Here is a 3653-nt window from a genome sequence, read left to right on the forward strand (position 1 = left end):
ACACTTGATGCTCCTTCTTGTTTTCTACTTCCGCAGCCTTTAGCATTGCGAAGAGCTCGGGAATGGTCTTGTCCATCCCTTGCATATTATAGTTCATCACGAAGCTCTTGTAGCTTGGTGGCAGTGATTGAAGAATTCCGTCAATGACATTATCATCAGGAAGATTAACTCCCAGTTGAATCAAGTGATTATTATACCTAGACATTTTGAGTATATGTTCACTGACAAAACTGTTCTCTTCCATCTTGCAACTATAGAACTTATTGGAGACTTCATATCTCTATATCCGGGAATTTGCTTGAAATATTAACTTCAACTCCTGGAATATCTCATATGCTCCATGACGTTTAAAACATTGTTGAAGTCCCGGTTCTAAGCCGTAAAGCATGGCACACTGAACTATCGACTAGTCATCAGCTTTGCTCTGCCAGACGTTCTTAACATCATTAGTTGCATCTACAGCAGGCCTGGCACCGAGCGGTGCTTCCAGGACGTAATTCTTCTGTGCAGCAATGAGGATAATCTTCAAGTTACGGACCCAGTCCGTGTAATTGCTACCATCATCTTTCGACTTAGCTTTCTCAAGGAACGCATTAAAATTCAACGGAACAACAGCATGAGCCATCTATCTACAACAAACGTAGACAAGCAAAATACTATCAGGTACTAAGTTCATGATAAATTTAAGTTCAATTAATCATATTACTAAAGAACTCCCACTTAGACAGACATCTCTCTAGTCATCTAAGTGATCACGTGATCCAAATCAACTAAACCATGTCCGATCATCACGTGAGATGGAGTAGTTTTCAATGGTGAACATCACTATGTTGATCATATCTACTATACGATTCACGTTCGACCTTTCGGTCTCCGTGTTCCAAATCCATATCTGTATATGCTAGGCTCGTCAAGTTTAACCTGAGTATTCCGCGTGTGCAACTGTTTTGCACCCGTTGTATTTGAACGTAGAGCCTATCACACCCGATCATCACATGGTGTCTCAGCACGAAGAACTTTCGCAACGGTGCATACTCAGGGAGAACACTTCTTGATAATTAGTGAGAGATCATCTTATAATGCTACCGTCAATGAAAGCAAAATAAGATGCATAAAGGATAAACATCACATGCAATCAATATAAGTGATACTCCCTCCGTTCCGAAATATAATGCGCATAGATTCAGGCTCTAATACCAACGCATGCGCTGGAGGCTAGCTTTGGACGAGAATAACCCTGCTTCTTCGTCTGTCCCATACCCTCGCATACACAACTAGTACTAGTACTAGCTACAGCAAACACCGGCGTGGGCATGCAGCCAGGGACGCGCTGACGCCGGCCGTGTACGCAGAGAAGCTGGCCGCGGGCGCGTTGACGGCGGCGGAAGGGAAGAAGCCAGCCAAGGGCATGGTGACGCCCGCCGCCGAAGGCGGAAGGGAAGAAGCTGGCCGCAAACGCGGTGCCGCTGGCCGCAAACGCGGTGCCGCTGGCCGTGGGCAGTATACGCGGTGATGCTGACCATGGACACGGAGAAGCAGAGCCGGGACACCGGCCACTGTCGCGGACGCGGTGCTGCTGCCCGCCTGCGGTGGACGCGGTGGATGTCGGCTGCCAGTGGAGGACGCGGAGGAGGCGGCCAAGGACACGGTGACGCCGGCCGCTGGCAGCAGACGCGGAGTAGGCGGCCACCTCGCCACCGCATTCTCCTGAATCCGGCCGGCACAGAGGAAAGGCGGCCAACCCAGAGCTCACAGGAGGTCTTCAGCGGCACACCTGACCGCTTCGCCACATCAATCTCCTGGATCCGGCCGGTCGGAGAGGCATGCGCAGGCGGCGACGAAGGCAGGTGACCCCGCGGCCTCGGGCCACTACCGGCACACGCATCGGAGGCCGAAGAAGCCAGGACATGCTCAAGCATGTCCTCGTGGAGCTGCGCAAGCTTAGGTGCCGCCGCTATGTCCGCTCCAAGATCCAGCCGCCGTGGTCCTGGGCCGTTGCTCCTTGTCGTCGGAGCAGGGGAACGGGAGGCGATGGCGTACGTGGTCCTCGTCGCTGCTGGTCCAATCCCAACTCCGGCCGCCTGCGATGCGTGTTGTGTGCGGGAGGAAGGGGATAAAGGCCATGCGTGCGTCCGTGCAGTGGCGGGGTTAGTTTCGTCCATAAGAGCACAAAGTTGCTTATACGCACTACAAAGTGGAATATCGCTAAAAAAAATTATGCGCACTACAAACTGGAACGGAGGGAGTATGATATGGCCATCATCATCTTGTGCTTGTGATCTCCATCTCCGAAGCACCGTCGTGATCACCATCGTCACCAGCGTGACATCTTGATCTCCATTGTAGCATCGTTGTCGTTTTGCCACCTATTGCTTCTACGACTATCGCTATCGCTTAGTGATAAAGTAAAGCAATTACAGGGCGCTTGCATTTCATATAATAAAGCGACAACCATATGGCTCCTGCCAGTTACCGATAACTCAGTTACAAAACATGATCATCTCATATAATAACATATAGCATCATGTCTTGACCATATCACATCACAACATGCCCTGCAAAAACAAGTTAGATGTCCTCTACTTTGTTGTTGCAAATTTTACGTGGCTGCTACAGACTGAGCAAGAACTGTTCTTAACTACGCATTAAAACCACAACGATAGTTCGTCAAGTTAGTGTTGTTTTAACCTTCGCAAGGACCGGGCGTAGTCACACTCGGTTCAACTAAATTTGGAGAAACTGACACCCGCCAGCCACCTGTGTGCAAAGCACGTCGGTAGAACCAGTCTTGCATAAGCGTACGCGTAATGTCGGTCCAGGACGCTTCATCCAACAATACCGCCGAACCAAAGTATGACATGCTGGTAAGTAGTATGACCTGTATCGCCCACAACTCACTTGTGTTCTACTCGTGCATATAACATCTACGAATAAAACCTTTCTCGGATGCCACTGTTGGGGAACGTAGTAATTTCAAAAAAAATCCTATGCACATGCAAGATCATGGTGATGCATAGCAACGAGAGGGGAGTGTTGTCCACGTACCCTCGTAGACCGAAAGCGGAAGCATTAGCACAACACGGTTGATGTAGTCGTACGTCTTCACGGCCCGACCGATCAAGCACCGAAACTACAGCACCTCCGAGTTCTTGCACACGTTCAGCTCGATGACATCCCTCGAACGTCGATCCAGCCGAGTGTCGAGGGAGAGTTCCGTCAGCACAACGGCGTGGTGACGATCTTGATGTTCTACCATCGTAGGGCTTCGCCTAAGCACCGCTACAATATTATCGAGGAGGACTATGGTGGAGGGGGGCACCGCACATGGCTAAGAGATCAAGAGATCAATTGTAGTGTCTAGAGGTGCCCCCTGCCCCCGTATATAAAGGAGCAAGGGGGGAGGGGCCGGCCGGCCAAGGAGGGGGCGCGCCATGGGGACTCCTATTCCCACCTGGAGTAGGACTCCCTCCTTTCCTTGTTGGACTTGGAGAAGGGTGGAAAGAGGAGGGAGAGAGAGGAAGGAAAGGGGGGGCTCCGCCCCCCTCTCCTTGTCCTATTCCGACTAGGGGGGAGGGGCGCGTGGCCCAGCCCTTGCCGCCTCTCCTCTCTTCCACTAAGGCCCACTATGGCCCATTAAGACCACGGGAGGTTCC

This window comes from Triticum dicoccoides, chromosome 2B (genome assembly GCF_002162155.2).
Source record: "Triticum dicoccoides isolate Atlit2015 ecotype Zavitan chromosome 2B, WEW_v2.0, whole genome shotgun sequence".
Lineage (NCBI taxonomy): Eukaryota > Viridiplantae > Streptophyta > Magnoliopsida > Poales > Poaceae > Triticum > Triticum dicoccoides.